Source organism: Bactrocera oleae, chromosome 4, assembly GCF_042242935.1.
Source record: "Bactrocera oleae isolate idBacOlea1 chromosome 4, idBacOlea1, whole genome shotgun sequence".
Classification (NCBI taxonomy): domain Eukaryota; kingdom Metazoa; phylum Arthropoda; class Insecta; order Diptera; family Tephritidae; genus Bactrocera; species Bactrocera oleae.
In genome coordinates, this window is record NC_091538.1 from 59,947,757 (window position 1) to 59,974,548 (window position 26,792).

Genomic DNA, 26,792 nt, shown 5'->3' on the forward strand with positions numbered 1-26,792 from the left:
CAACTCTCAAGATACCACTCTTTTTAGACTAAATTGGGACACTTTGAACACAAAAATATAGTGAAAATGCAATTTTTTTTATTTTAGACAGCAGCTTCTGCCGAAACTCGGCCTTTGCCCTGGAAATGTCTGCGTTGCATCAACTGATCAGGATAAAGGGCGCGAAAATGATCGTCACATGAGCTTCTTGTTTTAATCAAATTCCTGCTCGAAACGCTAGGGTTTAGAATCTCAACGAAAGTATTTCGAATGCCTTGGATGACGTTATTATGAAAAAAGTTGCAATCTCACCACTAGATGTTTAGTTTTAAAATTTTTAAGGCATAACCTCAAGAGTTTTGATAGATGCTTTCTGCATACGAGTACAACGAAAAGACAAAGAGTTTTAGTCGGTTTATGAGCATTAACAGTAGGTAAAGACCTACAGCTTGACCAATGCTCTCCTTTATCAACATGTTTGGCGAATATGAATTAGTTGTAACCTAGAAATAACTCCGCGCCATCTAGCGCATAGTTGGAATTGAATGACTGCTATACACTCAAAAAAATAGTAGTACTCGGAGATACACAAATTCCCACTCAATCACGCTATAAAAAGCATATTGGCCACGTATTGTCACGGTAGATGGAAACATAAGGGATTTTACACTTTTTTTTAAAGTAGGAATGGCCCTCTAATATGATTACTTTGCATAGCTAATACACCATTTGAGTTATAAAAACCAAACTCGGTAAGTAAATTATACTTCACTTTCACATATCTTAATGTAAAAAAGGTCAAGTCGGGGTAATAATCATACGCAGCTTGCACATAACGGAATTGTTCAAAAATACTAAAAGAGCAAAAACTGTTTACGAACAACACTCGAACATAAATACTTGAAACGGACATTGACATATCAGGCCTTCTATAGTTCAATTTGAGAATTGATTCATAGGCGTAATATCGTCCAATCTCGGTTGAAATTTTTACTAACTACTGGACCATTTTGAAAGATTTTACATCTCATCTTATACATGAAATAACCAATAGATCTTCTAAGCATAATTATAGGTATTGAAAAGAAAACAAAAATAGTTATCCTGTGGCAACTAGTTACCAAAACATAGTCTATATATACTACTTGTTACTAGCTATTGCACTTTAAACATACGAATTACGGTTCTTCTTGCTAATTTTATATCTCATATATTGGACTGATCATATCGCATATCGTTTCTGACTAGCTATTTTAAAGAAGACGTAACAATTCAGTATATTAGCGATGCTAAGAATTACATTACCGCATAATTATGATCAGCCTTCAAGAAAAGTTTCTTCAGAGTATATTTTGAACAAATTTAAAGCGAGACAAAATTTAAATTTCTAAAGATTCAATTACACATTTCCCTACCGCTCTACTACATTATATAACTTGCTTTACTGTCTCGAATTTTTTAAATAGGCCACCATTTAACCACTCATTTTCCTGCTGTTAACACTACAAATTCACTTTAGTAAACGCTACCTTGAACCCCATTTCTTGAACAAACACTAGATAAGATTGCCACTTGGGAGAAGCCAGTACTTTATGTAACTTAACCGTTATTATTTTAAGTACATCGAGTGATTGCCTGCTGCCCAGCGACAGCAGCTGCAGCTTGCAAGATATTAGAAAAATTACTGCGCGAATAAGAAATAAAAGAAATCTAGCTACAAATGAGAAAATATGTATGAAATGAGCTCAAGCATTTCCGCCTATGCGACACTTCAGCGAGCAAACGCAATCTGTATGCTGCGCTTCAATTCGTTTGTTTTGCGGTGTTGAAGCTGTTAGTGGCATAACGTTAAGCGCCTGAACGTATGCTGCGAATTATTGCAAAAATCCATGTAATTCTTTTTCATTTTCTAGGGCATCACTCAATTTGCCCTTAAGTTGTGGAAAATGATAGTGAGCGCGCGGTTGGCATAGGATTTACTAAGGTTATTCAACGCTTTTTCGATTTCTCTCTACTCGAGCTCAAACTCACTTGTATAGACGCCTTTTAGTTTGTTTATGTGTGCTTGTAAGCGAAATGTAATGCTTGGCAATTTTTTATCGTAGCTTGGCGTTGTCATGACCAACGCAGACTCCTTCCAGGGGATTTAGCTTCTAGCCACGTTTTCCCAGATTTTGCAAACTGCAGCTTCAGGTGTCGTTAGAACATATATGTTGTTACCTGGCTTCTGCGGATAGTCACAGTTGGGTATTGAAAACGCATAATAAAAGCCATAAATATTTCAATTGCTTAATCTATAGGCAAAAGCTGCTGTTATATACTATGTAAAAATGGGTAAAGTGAAGTGAGGTACATTCGTATAGCTGCGAATTGCGAAGAAGACATTTCACTTAATTTTTTTCCTATTCATTCTTGAAGAATTTTTATTTTAGAACTGAAAAAGTTACATCTGAATAAAGGAAAATATAAGCTAAATTAACTAGAGATAATAAATTATAACAAAACCAATAAAAAGGGTTTTTTAAATCAACAAAGTAATTCCGTATGTGATTAGAGTCAGAAAACATATTTTTTTTTATTAAAAATTTCAAACACCACAAATCGCTAGTAATTTGAGCTATTGATCACTTTAAGTGTGTGAAGGTGAGACATATGTGGAATGGTATGTTTAATTTGGTGGATTTTTCGTGACTATATTTTTACATATGATATACATCGTAAACAAAAAATACCTACAAAAATATATATGAAAATTACACTTTAATCAAACCAACATCGTAGTTCAGAACTCAAAAATCAACACTCATGTAGAAGTACATATAAAAACGATAATATTTTAAATGAATATACTTCAGATTAATGTTGAAAGTTTTAGAAGTAGCGATCACATCTTCTCCCCTATAAACCATATGTTTAACGTATTTTTACCAAGCTATTACAAATGAGCCTAAAGGTAGGTTACATTTTTTTCAGAATTTGAACTGTATATCAGATTTCACGTACAAAAACGAATCCCAATTAGAATTTCATAAAATGGAGAATATCTTTAAGCTTCGAAGAATACTATTTTTCAAAAGAATGCTGACATTAGCAAGATATCTGCTGTTTTGTGCTTTTTTTGTGATTTTTGTAATAATAAGAATTTAAAAATAAAAAAATAATAATAAAGCAAATCTAAAAAAAATTATTGATATTTTCATGAATTGTGGGTACAAATATATCCAAAATTGACATTATATTCAGGCTAACAAAATCATTTTAGACCAGTGTAATTACAGACATTTTAAGGATTTTCCAAAACTAAGATGTGATATTGCAATTTTTTGCTTGCAACTTAAACAAAACATGATTTAATCTTGAAGCAATGTTACGGTAAAAAAGTGAAAAGCAAATACAAGTAGTTCTTCAGTAAGAATCGGCTAACAGCAGCGTAAAGTTGCCGAACAGATTAAAGAAGCTTAGTTGAAATAATAAGCTTATTTAAAACTTGCGATATAGTAGTATAATAAAACAAATGACAAAATGCAAAATATCGCTTGCTATTCAGCAACTCAGCACTCGGAACAGCTCCTTCTTCTAGCTGCTATATCTTTAAAACGACTTCGAACTTTTAAAACTAATTTTACTGCCGTATTCTAGACATGTTACAAAAAGCAATATATGAAAAACAAAGTTGATTTTTTGAGCTCATCACATGGAATGACCCACTTAAGGCAAAACATTTGTGAACTACATCATATGTATTATATGTAAGGTTTTTGCTTAGCCTAAAGTAAAATTTGTTGATTATAAAAAAAAAAAAGTTTTTGGAAAAAAAAGTTTTGGAAAAAAAATTTTTTTTTTAATATCTAGAGGCGGCCAACTCACTTTTAAAGCAAAGCTTCGAGTTAAAATTTTTATTTCGTAAAAATTTTTGATTAGTGTTCTAGAAGCTGTGGAGAGTCCTCTTTCTGGACAATTAAAAGTTATCAACTTAAACAAATTTTTTGAGGTCATTATTGGAGTTAAAAAAAAAGTCTTAAACGACAACATGCTTTCCTTAAAAGTTAAAATAAATTTTAAAACAGTCAAATTCGGTCATTTTTATACAAATGCGAAGAGTTTAAACCCGCTAAGAAAATGGAAAATTTTCTAAAAATCGGGAAGATATTGGTTTCACCCCATTTTGCAAAAATCGAGTTCTCAACAGATCTCGACGTTCTGAGGGTCGAGGAAGCTTCCCCGAACATTTCTACGATGATGTCCGTATGTCTGTATGTATGTGTGGATGTATGTGTGTGTGTGTGGATGCATGTGACCCTCTTATAACTATTAAACTGCTCAACCGATTTGAATAAACTAAACGGCATTCCAAAGGGTTTCATTGCACTTGAATTTCGTGTAAGTTTGGACCCAATCGGACGAGTAGATTTCGAGAAATCTCAAAAATAAAAATTTTGAAAAATCGTTTTTTTCGAATTTTTTCCAAACGACTTAACCGATCGACACCAAAAACTAATCAGTTCTAAACCTTGAAGAAACACATCGTTTGCCGAAAACCGGTTGATTTACTTGCTAGATATCGAAAACGAAAAATTTCGAAGAGCTCAAAAGCAGTGAAAAAAGCGAAATTTGAACGTTAGCGTATGAAATTAGAGGGAAGTTGCAGGGATGGCCCTTGAGGCCAACCGTTTTCCACATTTTTTTTTTTAATATTTGTTTTTTTTTTTATAATCTACAAATTTTACCCTCAGGCTAAGCAAAAAAAATGTTTTTCACTCCACCCTAATGTATGTACGTCAATACTAAACTAACGTTGTTTTTTCGCTTGATACTCTGAAAAATTGGTTGATAGACACCTCTAAGAAAGGCTATCCAAGTATGAGCTCTTAATTGTAACGAGAATGTTCTTGGCCCAACAGTTATATATATTATATTTTTTTTATTATCAGAAAAGTTCATATCTCGATTCTAACTACTTGAAAATATATTTCGTTTTGTGAACCTTTTAAAATGCCCAACAAGTGTTAATTGCTTATTCGCGCAGATTTCTATAAATAAATGCTTTCAGAAAATAACACCAAAGGCTGGGTAGCCACGAGAAGTCATAAATTTGTGGCACATTGTTTTCACTACTTAGTATAAGTTTAGCTTCAAAGCTAAAAATTCCTTGCAGAACTAGGACGAGTATTTTTAACTGAAAAACTACTAAAAAAAATTACTTTTGTCTGCTAAACACACACATACATTAACGTAATTAGCTAAACTGATAAATTCATACAAGAACTTAAGCTTTTTGGGTAAGCAGTTAAATACATAAATAACCGAGTACTACGCGTATGTACGCCAGTTGCACCGTTAGGAAGTACTATGAACACACTGGAAATTCATCAAAACAACGACAAATGTATGTAACGAGCTCATGCACTTATACCACTAAACCAATATTTATGTACTCACATGTACATATTTATAGCATATGAATGAAAGTAAAAACTCACAGGCAAATGTTGTTAAAATGAAATGGCGACAAAAACACTAAAAGGGTGGAGAGTGAAAATGTGTTGGGCAATTTGGTGCTTTTTGCTCTACACATGCAAAGCTGAGCATATTGCCCAAATTGGTACGTATACATAAAGTTAATTAATTTGGCAAATTGACTTACCTAAATGTGGAATGCCAGCAGGATACATATATAAAGAGCTCGACACAAATTCACACATGCATGGCTCGAAACTGAAAGTAAGAAAATGAAGAGAAAAAACTATATAAATACACTTACAAATATATTAACGGGGTAAACGCTATTTTTTCCTAATATGGCATATGAAAAAAATTAAATATTATGCATACGCACACATAAAAAGCTGCGAAAAACGTTGCCAACAGATGTGCTCTTAAGTTGAAATGCTAAATGGTTTCGCAGGAAACAAGCGCTTTGATTGTGTGGGAGTTCTGTGTTTTTATTTATTGTACGTAGGCGCTCTTTAGTGCTCCAATGTTTATATAGCTTATGTTCTTGTTGAAACTGTTAAATACGCGTTGCCACCTGTTCATAAATTTCGCTGTCGTTTGCACTCCTATGAACATTGCGTAGTATATAACATAAAAGCAGCTTAGTTTCCCCAAGCAATATGTGTTTTTCTCCATTTTGCTCTTGTAATTAAATACTCGCAGCTTAAGCTTTTTTTTCTACACAGATGTTGACATGTGAATATATACAATATATTATATACTTCATACTTGTTAAAATTTCGGCATTGATCACCGTAATTTTCACTTTTCCTGACATTTGTTTAAGAATTTAGCTTTTGAAACAAAATAGGGATTGGTTATTGTTGGGTCTAAAGGGGTTGTTGGGATTACAAGGAAAAGTAAAATCGAGCATTAATCGTTAAATGCTACAGCACGCCTCTTTTTTAAACAATATTAACCGATTTTACTAGCCAAACAGTTTTCAAAAGAAGAGTAAAACCAGACACTATTAAAAAAAAATATATTTTTTTTTTGAAAAAAGTACACCTTAGGAGCTTAAATATACTAGCAAAAATTGCTTTACAAGTGGAAAAATTCCTGCGAAATCATGCGCTGTTGAAGTAGCAGCTTCTGTACGTAAAATGTTAAACATATATTTTTATAAACTGCATTTTTCAAATCGGCCGTCAATGGTTCTCGGAAACTTAAATTGCAGTCTTACAGTAACATAAACTAGCAAACTATGTATACACGATTTTTTATTATTACCGTTACTTTTTTTTAGAAACAATTTGCTAATATTGATACTAGTGGTAACTTTTTGAAACTTTTTCTTAACAAAATATATTATGTAGATTAAGATACCGCCTTTATGTTTTGCTGTAGATAGCAGCAGTTCCTACATACACCGTCGCTTGTAAAGATCCACTTTGTAAAGTGTATTTCCAAGATTGGCAAAGTTGCGCCATTTTATAGCAAAATGTCACAAGAAATTGTTTTTATAGAGAGTATAACTTGTCATAAGTTGAAGGTGTTAAAATTAAGTATTTATAAGATTTTTATAAGGGAAGATGTTATATCCACTAAAAATTTAATACGTAAGTAGTTTATGAAAATATTTCGAAAATCATAGCTATGAAAGCTTTGATACTGTTGTAGTTGTGTTTTGAGAGTCAATTTCTTCGCGAACACAAGTATTTCAGCGAAAAAAAACATACAGTTTAGGTCATGTAGTCATCGAAAAATTGCAACATGCATGAAAGTTAATGTGTCAGAGAAATAGCAAGACCTCAACCCATCTTATCGGCCGATTCAACACATTTTGGTTAATGTTTTGGGTATAAAGCATGTAAATGCTAGATTCGTAACAAAAAACCAACTTTTCTTAACCAAACACGAAACGAGAGTTATCGCTCAGCCACCATATTCTTTAGATTTTGCTCTCTGTGACTTTTTTTCTGCTTTTGCAACTATAAAATCTACTTCGGAGAATAATTATCGGTTTGGTTTCAATGCGCAGTTAAAATGGACTTGTGCGCGGCAATTTTGATCTTAAGTTATGTAATCATATTAAAGATATATAATACATATTTACTCTCCGGAGTTGATATACATAATACTGCTCAGTTTACAATAAGGTAAAATCAATGCATTGAGTAAAATGTTTTATTCTCTTGATTAGCCAAAGTAAATATATTTTTTGCTAGGCTTCCTATTTGGTTCGCAGTAACTGTTATAATAATGATATGATAGACAGTTTCAATCTTTGAAAATTTGTAAAATTTTGTGTTTACATCTCACCTTTTTTAGAGCAATCGGAATTCCGACTGCAATAATGACAAAAGTATAACACAACTGCGACAAAGAGCTCTAATATTTATATTTTTTATTAACATATTGATATGCATATTGCTTGAATTAATATCACATATCCTGAGATAAGCAATTTTTTTATTATAAAATGGAGTATATTTTCTGTTTTATGCGAGTAGTACAACAGGGAACTTCTAAAATTTTATAAAACATACATGCATACATGATATATTACATACTACACACTCTTATGCATTGTAGATGCTGAATGCAAAATTTTTAATTTGTTCCGCTGAAAATTCTCTTTGTGCTCGTTCGCATGTGGTATCTAACAACTCTTTTGCTTCTACAGCAACAAATTCGGGGATTATATCACGCATACGTGGAGCATTGAAAAATATAATCCGGTAATTAGCAAATGAATATCTTTCGCTTGCAGAATTTTATGTTGTGTTTTTAAGCCCCAAGCGGTGTTTATGTCTATTACCCCTTCCACAGTTTTCTGTTTTGCCAATTATTTTGCAGAATTAGCTGCAAAAGTTCAAACCAAAAAATGAGCCGAGTGTTTGTGTGTACTTTTTGCTGCTCGTTTATCTGCTTGGATACAAATGAGACTGTTTAATGCATTAAGTCTGATGGATTCTAAAATTAATTTTATTCATATAAGTCATCCTACATACGGTTTTTTAACATAAATGAATTAAAATTAATGAATTGTAGAAAATAGTCAGCTGCATCAGACTTGATGGGTTCCAAATTTAGTCTTATTCATGTTTTATCAACCAAAAATTGTAGTTCATTATGGATATATAAAAAAAGAATTGATTTTGATTAAGAGTGGTTAGATATAATATACCGATGTATTAGCTCTAATGAGCTCTCAAATCAGCACTTTTACACATATTTGCTTTTATATAATACAAACTAATCAGCTAAAGTTGGAAACTCATACAAAAATAAATTTTTACTTATAGACTAACTAATAGGTAGCTAATTTTTCAAGGAAAAAACAAACCAAAAATTATAGTAGAATGAAACCCATTGGAAGCGAAGATATAATAACAAACATTATAGAAAGAATTTGCGGGCGATGTGAGGTCGGGAAAGGAAGGGATTGATTGAAATTTTTTATTGTTGAAAACGGTGTATCTCGATTTCTGTCAAAACAACGAGTTCTATAGAAAAAAAATAATGAAAAGAACTATAACTTTTTACTTTAATCGTTTCGTAGGATTTTTCTTACCATAGTAATGTATACATTTTTTATACTATCGGAAAGTAGAGATTTCAACGAAGAAATAAGGTTGCTGTAGAAATAAGGTTAATACTTCAAACAAAAAAGGCAGTGTGAAGGCAAAAAAAAATTAAAGACAATTTTTTTGTACAAGATGAAAATACCTAATAAGTTGGTTATTTGAAATCTGCACATACATTTTGAGGTTATGTGAAAAAAAACATATTTTTCGATGAAATTGATTTTGCTAAAATTCATTAACCATTCGTTTCGTTCGCTCTAAAACTTGTAAGCGCCTCATTTGTTGGTGGAGTAGAGAAGCTCTACCCAGTAAATGTTATGTCTGTAAGTAACTTTGAAGAGTAGCTTTTAAATTAAAGTTTGAGTTAATTTGCTTCAGAAAATTTTGTGAAGGATTTACTCCTAAATTTCCTTTGAAAAATATTTTTTTATTATAAGTATTATGCAGGAGATACTTAAGCTTAGAGCTTTTACAATGCAGTACCTAATTACCATTTCACTCGTCTTCACCCACTCATCTAAATGACTACGTAAGAATGTACAGACATATACATTAAGGTGTTCGTTGTTTTTTTTTTTTTTTGTAGACACTTTCTGAGGTTTAATTTTTTCCTTTAAAAGTATTATCGAAGGTAAAACACTTTATTTTCAATTTGCCTAAAACATGTTACGTTACACATGTATTTAACATACGATTTTTAGAACTTTTGCTTTACATTTTTTATCTCCAAAGTAATTTAACCTACAACCTTGAAAAATTCTAATACAAAATTTTTCGCTATACAAAAAAGGTGTTATTGACTTTATTCATAAAAGCATTCCTTTATAAGTTATATGCAGTTAAAGTAATAAAATACTGAGCATTCATGTTGTACACCATGACGGATGAGCAACACCGAATTTATGAGACACTTGTATGAATGCTCATTTGTACATTTGATGCTTGACTGTAATTGCGTATAACTATTGAACGAATGTTTTAATAAAAAAAACAAACACTTGAACCTTCTTTGTAGAGCAGTATAAAAAATGAATATTGACTAAATTTAGGAAATAACGAACACCCTAAAGTATATACGTATGTGTATGACAATTTTTTGTGCTAATTAGACAAAAATACACACATATGTACATGATATTGTATCTCCAAAAAATTACGGTGAAACCGTTTATTTTTCACATTTCCAAAATGTAATAATTACCTTAATATGTTTCTTGGTTTTTAAGCTCATTACCGTTAGTTAAAATATAGCACCATTATATACAGCAAAGTAAAATGTGTATGTACATAATGTACATATGTATATATGTGGCGTAAAATAAAACAGCAGAAAGCAGAGGATATGCTAGAAAAGAAAGGATTAAGAAGTTGTCTAACTGTAACGCCTTTGAAAATTATATGATATGGTAATATGAACGATTATAATGGAGCTTAATGAGCTTAGTCTTTCGCTGTTTACAATTGTGGGATTAAGGCAGTTAGGAGAGCGAAATAAAAATAAAAAGTATTTCAAAAAACATTTCATTTTCTAGTTAGGTTAGGTTAGGTTGTAAGGTTGATTTCCACATATTGATTAACAGGCCTTTATCGATCGAACAAGCGCATTGAGACTACCACAAATTTGTTAGTGTCTGGATAATTTCACCTCCGCTTCTTCCATACAGCTTTGGCAATTTGCTCCCGGCAAGGTATGTAAACTCACCGCATGTGAGGCTACGGTGACAGTGACGAATCAGAACAGCTTACATGGCGGCGAGATGAACTTCGCTAAAGGCAAGTAATTTAAAGGTCCTCTTATGGTTTTGGCTGTTGACAAGCGTCTGCCAAGCTTAAGGCAGGTCCATACAAGCTATGCAGTCTCTTACAAGCTTATCGGCATTGCAGTCTCCAGAGATATCGCTATGATCAATAACCTAAACAAGTCTAATATGAAAGTAGATTGATGCTGTCGCTAATGAGGTCATACACTACTTGAGTAACTTTCGTTCGAGATCGAGGCTACTGGCTGCAGCTTTTCTATAGCGGTGAATACAAACACTTCTGATGTAAGATGCAACATTCGTCGCATTGCAACTTCTAACTATGTCCACAGTTCCTATATGTAGAAAGGCATTGAGCGCTATTACTGGTGTTGTTTTTAATGCACAACAGATGCCAATGAGGGCTGCTCTCAATCACAACACACACAACAACCACATAAATAATTTTCTAGTATTTTTATTAATTAAAAAAAACAATATTGTATTGATATACATACCCTGTATTAGGTGAAAAAATTCAGCATTTTGAGTATTGATAAAGTTTCTGAAGTGATAGATAAGAAAAATAAGAAAATATTTGCAAGAGAACACTGACCAACAACAGTACAACTACAATTACTTCACTTAAAAATGTGATACCCAAGTGCATGAATAATTTCGTTATCACAGACAGTAGTATTTGCGGAAAATTTAAATCACTGTATAAAAATATTTCTGTGTTTATATAACAGCCACAAGAAACTACTGAATATAATCTATATGTAACCAAATATAGAAGCTAAATACACACTTGATATAAAGTATACAAGTATATAAGTAAACCCATGTGTTTTTTCAATAAAATAAATTCTGTGGCAGTTGGCATGGCGATTTTGCACATGAGGAAAAGTTGCCGACGCTTTTCAATTTGTTTGAAAACTGAAACCACAATTGCGGCTTGAAAATATTCTCATATGTATGTACATGAAGTTATTTTTGCAGTATACTTAATTTGAATTTAGCCTGAAAATTTGGCAAGCACTTTTTTCCGGTTTATTTGTTCTTGTGGAAAGTAAGGAAGACAAGTTTTGGTAAATGTTTATTGGCATAGAAGATAGCGGTAAAGTTAAAGAAAGGTATACATATGTAGAACAGTATAAATTTAGGTACATATATTAAAACTGGTGGTAAACTGACTGCAAGGCCTCAATTTACCTAACTAAACTATTTTAAACTTAACAGAGGCGAACTCACTATACTATAAAAGAGTTATTTACTATAATATAACAAACTAATCAGAATCCTTAGTTAAATCAATGGACCTTAGCGAGGTTACTCAGCTTTTCCGAATCCAATAAATCTTTAAATTTTTAGTGAAGTCCCTCATCTTTCCTGAGATCAAAATTCTTTAATCAGGTCATTCAACCTTTCTCAGGACAGTGATCATCTAGCGAGGTCACTCACCCTTACTGACGACAATGATCAGTTTGCGAAGCCAATAACCCTTAGCGAGGTCAATAACTCTTTAGCGAAGTTACTCAATCTTCCAGAAGTAAATAATTTATAGCAAGGTCAATAACCCTTAGCGAGAACACTCACCCTTCCTGAGGTCCATAACCTAACTGGCGAAGTCAATGGCTTTTACTGAACTTTAACGAAAATAGCCCACAACTTAGCACAAAAATAATCGCTAATACGTATCCATTTTCATCTAACTAACTGGTCGATATGGGACTACACCTTTTCAAGATCCCGGATGCAGAATATGTGGAGCTTGGAGCCTATGGATGCCTTCATGCCGAAAAAATAAGTCAATTTGTAAGACAACTTAATAAAATTAAATAAAATTAATTTTACATCTTTCTCCGATCATAAAATGGCCTAAGACTAAGACTTAAAAAATGTGACCTTAGTCTTTTGTAATGATTAAAATATTATTGTATTAAACATTATTACGTGAAAACGGATCTTGTACGAGTATATTAATGAAATTCGTAGGCCAAGACATACAGAGGCCGTTTTGCGATGATAGTGTCTGTCTTTTTGTCGAGAATGATTATATTCAGGACAATACTTCTCATGGCCCCAATATACCTAAAATAATGACTTCCGGTATACTTCATACCGTATGTAATGCTCAATCTGTTACGTACCATAGCGAAACTCAGAGAGCATCTTTTTCTGGTAATAATTATTTCTGGTGCCAAAAATTAATAAAATCGGGTCAACAACACCCGTATACATATGTACCATATAAAGTGATTGCAGACTTTCCAGTTGATTTTATACTGCTTATTTAGATCAATATATACAATATTTAAGTGAAACTAAAAGTTTATTTAATCGCTAGCTGAAAATGAATGAAGAGTAAATGTGACGATTTTTACAATGGAAAAAAATGCAACAACGAGTATACATGAAATTTTGGATATTTCGTCGGAATCGGGAATCGTTCAAAATATTGAAGAAATACTTTGAAGAGTCTACTTTATCACTAACACAAGTATTTGAGTGGCACAAAACATTCAGTGAAGGTTGGGAAGTCATCGAAAAATTGCGACATGTGCGTCATCCATCCACCTCTATTATTGTTGATAACAATGAAAAAGTTAAAGAAATAGTGCTTGAAAATCGTCGTTTTGACATCAAAGAGATAGCAAAAGATCTGAACATCTCTTTTAAAACGACTCAACACAATTTTGGTAATAAATACTTTGGGTATAAAGCGTGTCAATGCTCGACTCATAACAAAAGAGCTGAAATGTGACAACGCCTTCGAGGAGAGGTCGCAAAGAGTTGCTTGAAAACATAACTGAGGACACTACATTCATCAAACGCATTATTACTGATGACAAGATATCTGTTTATAATAATATACCGTCGTAACAGTTCAACAATCTAGCGAATGCCATTCTAAAATGAGCTGAAACCGAAGTCCATCCCAGCCGAGGCTTATAACAAGTGTATCGAAAATCCTATTATATTAAACGTTCACATGCTTATATTGGCTCAAAGAAGCCTGGTTCGTAGACAGTAATAAAGATTTGTTAAATTTAGTTATTTTTGTCAGTCCGGCTCAAATTTGATCAGATGGCATACTTTTATAGATAAATGAAATATTTGTAGTCATATTGATTCATAAAAAAATTGATACATCGGCCATATAAACAATATATAGGTCTACAACTAAGCGAGCTCATGAACTACTACTATAAGTCAAACTGTATGTATTAATGTATCGTAGTTGTAGTCAAAGTTACAAAAAATTTGTATTATTTTTAAAATAATACAACTTTAATGTAATCAGAGTATCACATGTTAATTACTAGTATTTAGTATCATTTATTATATATAATTAATTTCGTGTATGAAGTATTACAACTATTTTGTTATCGACAACACCATCGCCAATCATTAAGCATTTCGCTTGATAATGCTGTCCTTTGCATGCAAATATTTCGTGACACGCACGCCACATTGCCACCGAACTAGGAGAAATAATAATTAATTAATTACTTTTGCAAGCCAATTCTTAGTGCTACATTACGTTACTCACATTAGAAGTAACAACAACAAGTGAGTGCAAAAAAACTGTTAATTAGATGTTTACACGCATCACTTAGTAACTTGCTAGGCTACCTATATAAATAAAAATGGAAAAAGTGTGGGAAAAGAAACAAAATTGAAAATAACGAAAAAACGAAAAGGTAAGGAAAAACAAAAACAGAATAAACAAATTTTTACAACCTTCCCACTTTGAAACCACACACATTTTCCACGCACACCTCAACGGAGTGCCACCGGTGTTGCCACTTTTTTAATTTTTTTGTTTTGCGTTTTTATTAATTTATTTATTTTCTTTTTTCTCTTATAGATTTTTCTTATTTTTTCTTACAATTTCATAATTTTGCAAACTTCTTTTCACTTAGTTTGCTTTTTGTTTTTGGTTTATAAATATTTATTCCCTTCTACTTTTCTTCCCGCCTGCGTGACAACTATAAATTTCCCTTAGTTCTTTGTTATTCAGTTCGTTGATTTTGCTTTAGCGCTCAATTTTTACTTTGATAAATGCTTTCGGTTTTTGTTCGTACGCCAGCGTTATCGTTCGATAGCGTCGCACAGCAAAGCTGTGTTTAGCGATTTTGATAATTTTTATACCCTATACAGCGTATAATAAGTTTGCCATGAATTTCGCTATAAAAAAAGGAAACGGTGGAGGTCCTTTAATTTACATATAATAATGATCAGCGTGAGTATACCCGCGAATTGGTTAATTAGTTTTCGAGATATCGATCTGAAATTTTCTACACGTCCTTTCTTCACCAAAAAGTTGCTCATTTGTTGGAATCGCCGATATCGGACCACTATAGATTATAGCTGTCATGCAAGCTGATCGATAAAAACCAAGCGCTTGTATGGAAAGCTTTTTTATATGACCAGATATCTTCACGAAATTTGTCATGGACAAGGCAACGCTACAATCTTCGAACATATTGTTCAGATAGCTGCCATACAAACTAAGCGTTCAAAATCAAATCCTTGTATGGGACATTTTCTTATTAGACAACGCTACACTTTTCGTGCATATTGTTCAGATCGGACCATTATAAACTACCAAAACATTTTCGGTTGTATGCAAATCTTTGCCCGGTTACGTTCTTAAATTTAGCTATATTTACGATTACACTATTGAAGGGTATTAAGCTTCGGGGCAGCCCAAGTTAATGTTTTTATACTCTCGCAACATGTTGCTACAGAGTATAATAGTTTTGTTCAACTAACGGTGTTTTGTAGCACTAAAAACTAATCGAGATAGATATAGAGTTATATATGTATACATATATAAATGATCAGGGTGACGAGTTGTGTTGAAATCCGGGTGACCGACTGTCCGTCTAATCAGATTTTAAACACACGCACTCCCCATATAACGGTTAAAGTGAAAATTACTACAAAAACATTAAGTTTCACCACCGAGATAGCAGGGAAAATCCTTTATCTCGGGAGCTACTTGTTCAATTTCAACCAAAAATATGCGTACTTTAGTGCATTTGGTTGATTTTTTACCACATATATCGGTCAATCGGTGAGTTTTAGTATTGAAATTTGGGGATTTCTTGTGTCAAAAATGTTTAACATCGGATCAATACTGCCCTTAGCCCAAATACCTAATATAAATATTTTCGAACTTTCGGTTGAATTTAGATCGCATCTATCGGTCAATATGTAAGAAATCTTAATGGAATTCGGAAATAATCTCCATATCATCCATAACTGTAAATAATGGCTGGAAAACTTCTACTTTTAATTAAAATATATACGAAATTCTCGTATATAACTTTAACTTGCGAGAGTATTAAATGTTCGGTTACACTCGAACTTAGCCCTTCCTTACGTGTTACTTGTTACTTGTTGTTTTTTATTTTTATTTTTTTATTGGTTACAATCAAACGGCAATTTGTCAAAAATCGTGTGCAGCCTCGCTGTCTAACGATGTCCAGCATAGTTTTGTGTGCCCCATTTTGCAGAGCGAGAAGCAGATCAGTGAAGCCAATGTTTATATGGCCTATATAACGCACACATTGTTGCCTAAAAGCATTTCTGTTTTTGTAAGTTGCTGTTTATTTCATGATCTTTTTGCTGTTTTCATTTCATTTCCATTATTGTATACAAAAAAAAAAACTTGAAATTTTCTTACTATGTAAACAATGAAGCAATTAAATTGTCAATTGAATTTATTTGCGCCTTTGCACCGTTGTTTGCGCTTTTTGGCTTTTCCAAAGAGATTTATAAATGATAAAGCAAGCAAAATTAATTCATAAGTTTGGCGACTTTTCATACTTCGTTTACTGAATAACGAGCACATTGAATTCTCTATTTTTAATTTATTGTTTTATCATTTTTTGGGAGAAAAAAATCTGGAAATAATTTCGTACCTCTTTTTTTATGTGAGATTTTTAATTTACTTAGATCGCTTTGATACTTTTGTTTAGATCGTAAAATGGCAGTTGTTCTAAATAATTGATTGATCTTAATGAAACATATTCCTTATGTTTACTTAAATACTGGGTTTAATACTTTTATTTTGGGGTATCTAGACATTACAATTTTTTTGGAAAAAAGCTAACATTTCTTTGAAATTTTTTTTATTATTTGGTCTTTTATAATATTGCAATATGTTTTGAAATACCATAGCACTCAATTCATGTTCATTTTGACCACAAAAAACTTAGATATTTTTAACACGTTCTTAAATACTTCTAGTGTCAATTAATGCAAACCGACACTATTTCGGCTCGTAATTTCGGGATGAAGCAATTCACAGTTAGATTTGTGCTCAATTGAGATTTCCAAAATATGTGGACAAAGAACAATCGGCTGGTAAATTTCCAAATTATTCCATGTTTATATATTGACATATTCGTATCCCACAGCTTGACCAATATTTTCGGTAAAAAGTCAAGCATAGGCACTATCGTCCACATATTCGTGATATGGGGGCCTGCAAGTATATAGTCCCATATCGAGAATTCTTGCTTAAAATAACCGATTATAATGGTCCAATGTATGCATCAAATGACTCTTAATGTAGTTTATAAACAAAGCAAAAAATAAACGTTTGCATTTATATGCCCACCTGACATTAGTTAATGCTTGTATCAATACATTTTCATTATAAAGGCAATGGGGTCTTCTACATTTTGAAGAAATTTAAATTTCCCTGAACTACAGCTTGAGTACAAAGCGAAGGATTCGCCGAAATTTTCTTAAGCAATTGTTATTGAAGTCAAGCAGAATATTTCATTCACTTTCGATTTTTTTTGTGAATGACTGCATAGTTCGCATATAATAGCTGTTTTTAAGCGGCAAAAGTATTTTCTGACTGCTGTAAACATAATTGCCCGCGCTCAAACTGTTATTTTAGCGTTCCGTTATATCAATTTCTTGTAATTTTTGTACAACCTCTTCTATTCTTTCGCTTATGAACAAGCGTTGCTATTTATCCAAAAAGCCAGCTATTCAAAGTGAAACCAAGTATAAAACAAAATCTCGGGTTTATTTCATACTTTTTACTGACTCATACTTCGATTATATGTATATATGTATATATATATTTTTTCATAATTATATTTTATGTTTATATTTGATGTACAGGGTGTTTCTTTTAGACATGTGGTTTTCAAGAAGAAATAAAACCCATATAATTTAATGCTACGGCCGAGAATTCAGCTTATAGGACATTATGCTTTAAAAATGACTTCGAGTAAGTGATTGTCGCGGCTGTCTTGAATAAATTCCAGCCAAGAGAATATTCTCTTCCATAGCTTTAATCGTCTCGGGTTTATCTGTGTAGACAAGCGACTACACATAATTCCATAAGAAATAGTCCAACAGTGTTAAATCGCACGAACTTAGAGGCCACGTCATAGCGCCACGACGCAAGATAATGCGCTTAGTTAGAACCAAAGGTCGTGCACATCAACATTCTCCAATTCAGGCTCAAAAAGATCATTAATCATGACTCTATGACGTTCTCCATTGACTGCAACATTATGAACGGCTTCATTTTTGAAGAAATATGGACCAATGATTCCCTGTGCTCATTGAGCACACCCAACAGTAACTTTTTGAGGATGTAACGGCATCTCAGCAATAGTAGACATTCAACCAAACGTAAGCTTTATAGTAATGGCGGATAGACTCATTCGTGTCTTGTTGATTGTACAATGGCAAACCAATTGAGTATAAATCAAATAACAGCTGTCGAAAAGACCAACTCCGCAAATGCCTCATTGAAAACCACACGTCTAAAAAAATACCCTTGATTTACAAAATTCAAATGTTTCTAGGTTTATCTCGACATATTCGCAACCCCTCGGCATTGTCCACAAAATATTAACAAATTTGAGCAATTTGTAATTTTTTTACACCATTTTCGCACATTTCTCTTGATAATTAAGCGCTATCCTCGAAGCGTCACTGAAAATTTGAATTTTTATTTCCTTTTTTATTACTTTTTAAGGCCTTTTTGTATACTTGCTGCTGTCTCAGAGCGCCAAATTTAATATGCATAATTTATGTTGCAGTCAATGAAAGATAACTACTTGTATATATACATATATATACCATATATATACATATACTTGTATAGTTAAATACATATATAAATATGTATGATTAGATAACCTTATATACTAAAGCTTACACTGCAGTCAGCAGGAAGTAGCCAAGCGAATGGCTAAGTAAAGAAAAACCGGACAATTGCAAACTTTTTGTTTATTTTGATTTCGTTTTCTCTGACAGAGATATCTAGTTTGTAGCGCTTTCATTGCTCCCCAGTCGCATATTGCTTGGCGAAGATCGCTAAGCAGCAAATCAGCAGTTTTTTGTGTCAGCAACAACAAATGGCAAAAAAATTGTTACTAAAGTACTCTTGACATTTCAAAGAAAACAAAAGGTCTGCTAACATTAATCGCGTTCTTCTCTAATCTGCTTCCTTTCACGTTCGCATTTTTACTTTTACAATTTCTTGAGAGTGTCTACAAGTATTTTCTCTGACCATCAAACACGCACACACTGAAAAATGCGGTTTAAATGTGTGCTTTTTTGTTGTTGTTGTTATGCTTTTCTTAGTTGTTGCAAATCATCACGTCAACACTTGAGTGAATAACAATACGTGACCTGCTTTACTGTTACAAAATTATTGCCTTACTAAGTGTAAATAACGGTATTTATCACATATGTATACTAGTGTATGTGTATGTATGATTGTACCTGTACTGTACTGAATGCAATGCTATTTCATTGAAAGGTTAGTCATACGCTTAAATTGTTGCTCTTGTGTGTACTTGTAAACAGTTGCACAGTTGGGGTGGCATGAAAAATTTTTGAAATTTCCAAATAATTATTTAATATCCGCTCGTTTCATATATTTTAAAATTGTTCTGCATCCATTAGCAGAGATATTTTTGTAAACAAACTAAGTGTTTACAATGTGATAAACATGGTGAGAAGTAAGCAATATGGCTGTTTGTAAATAAAAGTACGCAGCCAACGCATTGGGTGAGTATTTACAATGAAATTAGCGTTTTACAGTTAGCTAAGTGGGGCGTGTTTCATAATAATTATATTATGCAAATAACAATAATTATAAATTTGTAGCAAAAAATGCAAATGACTGACTTTGACTTAATACACATTTAGGCTGAAGTAAAAAAAAAAAAAAAGAAAGAAAAAAAAAGTGAAGCTACAATACCCTACTCAAGTGCTTTTTTTATAGTATAAAAATGTATAAAATGATCTTTATCTTGATTGGTCAGTTTGTATGCTATAGTGGGCCGATCTCAATATTTTCTTCGGAGATTGTAGTGTTGCCTGGGATAGTAATCAGTGCCATATTTCTTGAAGATGAAGACGAGCATAGCTAAATCGACTCAAGTCGTCATGCTGATCTTTAATATATAAACTTTATAGGATCACCGACATTTCTACTGATTGTCATTGTACAAACTGCGCATTGCAAACCGATTTCAAACTAGGATCGATATTAACTCGCTAAACATGTAGTTGTAGTGGTAAAAGCAAAAGGCGTGCAAATAATTTCCCGATAGTGGCAACTGAGCTAAAAATATTTTTCCAACACTTGTTTGTGATGGCTATGAAATGTTGAGTTTTCCAAAAAAAAACGTGAATTTTCTAAAATTTACTTATATATAAGTTTTATGAAATTATTTCAAAGAATAAATTTTGATTAAAATTTTTGCCATCATTGGGTAAGCGATATCAGTAAACGGGAAAAAAGCGAAATATTCCTAAGATTTCGTTAATATAAGTAATAAAGGCATAAAGTGGTTACAGTCACCTAAGTTTTCTGTGTTTTTCAATAACCCCGAAGAGATCAAATGTGGACAGCGTAAGTCTTACTGCCCAGTTGATTATTTCACATCATCATTTCATCAGCACTCATTGTTTTTTCAGTACTTTTGATAAGCATTAAATTCTATGAAGCTGAAACATTTCTGTTTATGGTTGGACCTCAAATCGCCGAAAGATAATTTTTCAATTATTCAACTTACTCGTATACAAATTTCTTGTCCGGATTTTGGCTGGTTAGAGTCGCAACTATACACTAATTTAACTTGGTTTAATATCACTTTGGTGACAGTCTGAAAAGTGATTTAGGGGAAAAGCGGGCGTTTAACACAATATTATGCAATGTTTTCTGGAATAAATGGACTTCTAGTAGTCGTAAGGAGACTTCGAAAATTTATTTTCTCTCCCGCACGTAACTGTAGCCGGTACCAAAAATAAATAAATAAATCACTTAAAATATGTATTGTCTGAATCATACAATAAATAATTACCATTAAGTAGGGTAGGCGACTACGGTAAAACTTAATAAATCTTATCTCAAGCGCCTAAGTGTAGACAACGAAAAATTTATATATTATATTATATAACCTGAAACAATAAAAAAATTGTATGTTACTTGGTCCAAAAAAATATTTTTAACGTATAATTTTCGGCGATTTATTTTCATTTTAAATGGTATGTAATGGGAACAGCGCCTAGATGTAGGCAACATTTATGTTTTACTGATAATTTTGATATTTTTGGCTGCTAATTACCTAAACATTTTTAATAGAAGTGCAATTAATTATAGGTAATAAATTAAATTTAGAACTACTCAACTACCTAACTATAAAAGTTAAGCTTGGAAATTTTACGATTTTACATAATTTTCACAGCAAATATTCGCATAACTTAAATTAAGGTAAATAAGTGCAAGTAAATACGCTTCAGGCTATCTGATTCATAAACAAGGGAACACCTATTTGCTTTTGCACCCACTCATAGTGTGAAAGGAACGCCGGAAGTATGAAAACAAAAGTGATTCACACTTTACTGAAACGGAACATAATTAGTTAATGAGGAGTCCACAACAACATTATGGCTGGCAAATTTGTGCGCTCGTGCAGGGGCAAGGATGCCTTAGACGGCGGTCTAATTGATATTTAAGCCCTCGGAGTTCAAACATTTTGTCTGCAGATTGTACAGTGTTGTTTTTAAAGAGTTGCCAGATATTTTAAAATTTCAATTCAATGAAATTAGTTAGAAATCAAGTTTTTGTATTATAGGTTGCGAAATAGAATAAACATAATTTCAGAGAAGAGTTGCCACCAGTTTTTTATATTTGATTCAATTAAATTGTTTCAAATGATATATTTTACGTTTAGTAAAATTTTTAAATCAAAATGATTGAGGTACATAAGAAAAATTTGCCTACAATGCTTGTGATTTATATATTTTTTTATTGACAGACGTTGCCACCTGTGGATATTATATTTAAAATGTCTTAATTGAATAAAATTTGAGGATAACCGTATTCATACACCATTGATGGCAAACAGATGTGATTGAAGCAAGCTTACAGCTGGAAGTATTGTTTTAAGCAAGGATGCCACCTTTTTAAAAATTTATACTCAAAAACTGAGAGGCTAAACGAAATAGTACTCCGTATTCATACAATATTAATATTCATATAATACTGAAGTCAAACTGGCATATTTGAAGTAGGCTCATAACTGGAAATGTTGTTTTAATCAAGGCCATCTTTCGTAAGATGATGCATAATATGCATAAATTGAGAGGCTAAAGAAAGTAATACAGTGGGGCGATTTTACTATAGGCTTCTAAATCGTTTACAGTTAAATATATTTTAAAGCAGGGTTGCCAAATCTTTAGAATTTTTTTATTCTCTAAATAATATAAATTAAATATAACCATTGCGTGTCAAACAAAACAGACTAGAGATGAGAAATTTTTGAAAAAGGGTTGCCACCTGTTTGAAATTTTTGATTAAAAGGTTCCCAAATACCTTCAATACTGTAATGTTGGTATCAAATCAAGGGTAATTAAGAGTACTTACTTTCCTCTCTTTATTGATTTATATTTGTAAATATATTCGTTGATATGTATATGTATCTTCCACTATATACTTTTGCGTGTGCTATAAAATAAGTTCTTAACCTTGTATAGAGGAAGAAAGTAAAACACACAAAAATTCAAAAAGCACTTCAAGCTTACATGTGGATCTTAAATATGAACGCCCTGGTATATCAGTATAATCGATCTAAATTGCTTAAGACATTTTATTACACATTTACTAAAGCAGAAACTGGCAAGCAAATAGAACTATAAACTATTTCAATAACAACTTAAAATTTAGCTGGCAGCAAGAGAACATCGGTTTATTGCACCGTAACTTAAGATTGAGGTTAATTTGTAAGAAAATGGCACATATAATAATTTCAAGCGCATTTTATAAAATCAAGTGCATTTCTACAACCAAAAAAAAAAAACATTTACGTCAATAACAATAACAAAAACAATAAAAATAGCAAAAAGCAGCACAACAACAATTGATCAAAAATTCGCAGCACTATCAGTTACCAACAGAAAAAAAGTTGATTGCAAAACTTTTCACGAGTGGTGTTTACTTGCGTACAAAATATTGCAGCGTATTTGAATGCGCGCTTGGCTCTCCAGCTATGCTAGCTCTGACTTTGTTTACAACTTTTACTATTCTATTCAGAGGAATTGCCAATTTTTATTTTTTTTTATTCTTTTATTAATATTTTTTTATCATTATTTTGATGGCAACCATCATGTCCCTCGTTGCCTCCGATTCTTATTGTTGCATTGTTGCTTAGTTCGCAGGTTTCGGGTGAAATGAGTTATTGAAGCATACTCTCGGACGCCTTTAAATTTTTTTTAATACCCACAAGGAAGTTGCAGGTTTATAATGCATAAACAGGGTTAACATTTGTTAGAGGCAAATTGCGATATTGCATTGTTGAGCCGAGAGGCTCGATGTAAAATCGAATAAGCAGTCAAAAATTAGTACTCTCGATAACTATGAGCTTATGAGCTATCTTCTACTGTCTGATCCGAGTGAAGTCCGAGCAATGTTCATGTGACGATTAAGGTGAATTTGATAACCATTTATTTCCGATATTGGATTAGAGAAATATTATTTAAATTACTCAAAGCTTTCAATGAAATTCCTAAAATGTTAAAAAAATTGCATCTTCTGCTAACAATCTCAACAGAACGAATTAGAGAACATCGTGTTTTTAAAGAATCACAACATCTTTTTTCGGTCGATATATTTCCGTCGCTAATTTGGAGCTTCTTACTCAGCTTGATTCTAAAGTCTCTACAACTTTTGCAGGAAAAAGGTCAAGTACATTTCGTAAAGAGAATGTTTTCGTATAAAATAGAAGCAAATATCATCAGTCAGTTATCTGTTATGGCTCTCAGTTACACACTCATTTTCCGGAAGCTTAAACGTTTGCGCGCTGAAATATGACGCGAATCGATTGAGACCAGAAGCCTCACCTCAGCTATGCACTCCATTAAGTATTATAATCAGCCAGCTCATCGGAAGTAATTACTGCATCATAGAGTCTAAATTAGTCCAACGAAAAGGGCTCGAAAGCTTTTTAAAATTCATTTTAATTTTTTTATGAAGCGCCTATAATGTAATCAAATCGGCTTTATCTCCAGATTATTAACGGTTATATGTAAATATTCTATAATTGATTTAATGCGAAAACTCTTTAAAATTATATTTACATATACTCCACTTAATTATATTATTATATAATTACATTGAAAAACAGTACACTTAATGGTAAGAAAATTGCGCCATGTTCGGAAAAAATGCGCCACAAATGTATTTCTTCGCAGGAACTCGCTGTTTTCGCATCGCTTCCACTTAAGCACAACAATACCGTCAGACCATCTAGACGGATAGTTAAATATATTTCACCTCTCTCTCTCTCACCCACCCACTTTCGTACGCTTTCACACAAGTGACACACTTCAAGTTGCATTTGTTCGGTGAATGCGCGGAAACAGGTTGCCACTTGGTGTCCATTGAAATGGTGCAGGTGTACGGCAGATTTCAAGGCCAAGTAGAAATTTTTACGCAGTTGAAACTTTTAACTTTCTTCCATGTTGTTGTTTGTTTTTGTATTTGCCTTTTTGGCTTTTTCGCCATTTCCCTTGTTTTCTTTACCCGTTTTCGGTTTCCATCTTTTTCATTTGTGAAGCTCTGACAGTTTTTTGTTGTCAAGTTTGTATACATGTTTACAGTTATGGCTTGTAATGTGCAGTTTGTCCTAATTTGTTTTTGCTTTTAATGCAATTGTCGGAAAATTGGTAGAAAGTGCTTTTTGTGCCCGAAGGCAATTTATAGCACACTGAGTACGGTCGTTTTGTGCGCCAAACGATTTTTTATAACGGTAGTTTTACGTGAAACCGTAGTGCATACATCTAGGTATATCGAATTAATTACAATGGAGAGTTAAATATATCGGTCTGACCTTGTCTCATAGCTTCTTACTGGTTTTATATCAGGTCTGGAGAGAGACGAAAGTAAACTATGACTTTTTGGCAATGTATCCAACGTGACATAACCGTCCTCTTAGCAAGCTTCCTTAAAGATTCTGATATAATCACTACCACTGGTTAGGTATTGAAAGCTTTGGCAACTTCCGGTAAACATCTACAACTGTTTTAAGCAGCCTGTTCCAGTTAATTTAAAGAGAATTTAGAAATCATATAAACTTTAACGCCTAATTTCAAAGCGCTAACCACTGGTTAGATAATTCAAAGCCTTGATAGCTTTTGGTAAACATTTATAACTCGCATAAGAAGGCTGTTAGACTGTATCTACCTTAGAGAGAATTTAGGAAGCATATATACACTAACGCCTAATTTTCAAGTCCTAACCACTGGTTAGGAAACTGAGAGTGTTGGTAGCTTCTGATAAAGATATACAACTTGGTTAAGAAGGCTGTTCAACATTATATAGACAGAATTTAGTAAGCATATATATGTTAATGAATTATTTCAAACATCTAACCATAGGTTAGTTTACCCAAACTTGGAACACCATCGTTTTAAAATATTACAAACTGATAATAAAGTACTTCGTCTGATTTAAGAAGGTCATGTATGTACTGCTTATACTACAGGACTTAATTTTCATTAACCATGGGTTAAGTATCGCAAATTTTGAATATTGCCGATTCAAAGAATTGCAAAGTGCTGATAAAGTTCTACAGTTGGTTTAAGAATGCTGTTCGACTTAATCTAAAACGGTTTTAGTGTATATATGTACAACTTTTAGCTTGTTTAGATATTTAGCTTAAACTTTCATATAATCATCATAAAGACGCTCATTATTCAACCAAGCACTAGGGGCCTACCACAAATTTGTTGAGGTAGCTAATGTCAGTTTCGGCCATATTTTCTCGTTCACCGAAGGTAAGACTGCCGAGATGTTTTAATCTCAGTCTTGGAAAGACTGAATAACAGAGCAGATAGTGCTGGGATGTTTTCACCTCATCTTTCGCCATACAACTTTGACAGTTTGCGTCCGACAGGAATTTTAGCTTACAACATGAATGCCTATTGGACGTTCAACTCTAGGCTAAAAGGATCTCGCAGTCGCGCAGAAGCGAAGCTAAGCGCAAGCGAGATCCAAAGGTCTGGTGGTAGAATGCAAGATGACAAGGGAGATCTAACTCGTTCCCATCCCGATGTGAGCGGCGCAATGCTAGCCCATCTTGCTAGCATATTGGCTTTGCAGTTACCAGCGATTTCGCTATGACCAGGCACTCAAATGAGTACAAACACTCCTATGACCATTAAAATGAAAAATATTTTTAAACTTACCACTTACTCTGTTGTGGTTTTAACGCATTCTTTGACCCATTAAAGCACAACTGAAACAAAAACAAAACAAATTTGCATGTTAATTTTGCAGATTTTGGTGAATAAAGTTTAGACTTAATTTTAATATTGACTGCATTAAAAAGTATTTAAAAGGCCAATAAATGTAAAAAACAAAACTCATTCGAGTTAAAGCCAGTCATTTTTAATGATCGTAAAAGTGAAAGTCTGCAATTTAATAATCCACAGAGGTCATTGGTAAATGCAAAAGGCCAATGAAACACCCGAAGAGAGGGCAAACACCGAT

The 26,792-nt window shown here is 32.8% G+C and overlaps 1 protein-coding gene across 1 annotated transcript in view; it reads right to left on the bottom strand.

The window, feature by feature from the left end:
* LOC106622154 (G-protein coupled receptor dmsr-1) overlaps window positions 1–26,521 on the bottom strand; it is a 255,903-nt gene extending 229,382 nt beyond the window's left edge. The window contains exons 1-2 of the mRNA XM_070108720.1: window positions 26,489–26,521; window positions 5,624–5,694 (exon numbers count right to left, since the gene is read on the bottom strand). The gene's annotated coding sequence lies outside the window, so the exon portion shown is untranslated. The remainder of the gene's footprint in view (window positions 1–5,623; window positions 5,695–26,488) is intronic.
* Window positions 26,522–26,792: the final 271 nt, after the last annotated feature.